Raw genomic sequence first — 402 nt, forward strand, 5'->3', positions numbered from 1 at the left:
CCGGCCCGCAAAGCCTTCCGCGGGTTTTATCTGTCGCGGGATTAAGCAACGCGCGACRGGCGCCCCGGCGCCGAGCCCGGCTCTGCCGCTGCGGACACGATTCCTGGGCTCCGTGGTGGACGGTGTCTTCCCCGACATGCTGTGAGTGCGGCGCTGAGGGGCTGGCACTGGGGATGGCYCTGAGGGGACAACATGGGGGATGAACTCCTGGGAGGTAGGTGGCCACGCTGCCCCCGGCACCCCGGGGCTGCCGGCAGGGCAGCACTGAGGCAAACGGCCCACGGCAAGCTGGACGAACAGCGGCAAAGCCTCGGAGGGCGCGCGGGGCGGCCCCATCCCCGGCGCGGCCCTGCGGAGCCGCCCGCGCCGCCTCGAGGCCCGCGCGCCCCTCAGCGCCTCGCC

Source organism: Nothoprocta perdicaria, unplaced genomic scaffold, assembly GCF_003342845.1.
Source record: "Nothoprocta perdicaria isolate Ctin4 unplaced genomic scaffold, notPer1 scaffold_26, whole genome shotgun sequence".
NCBI lineage: Eukaryota > Metazoa > Chordata > Aves > Tinamiformes > Tinamidae > Nothoprocta > Nothoprocta perdicaria.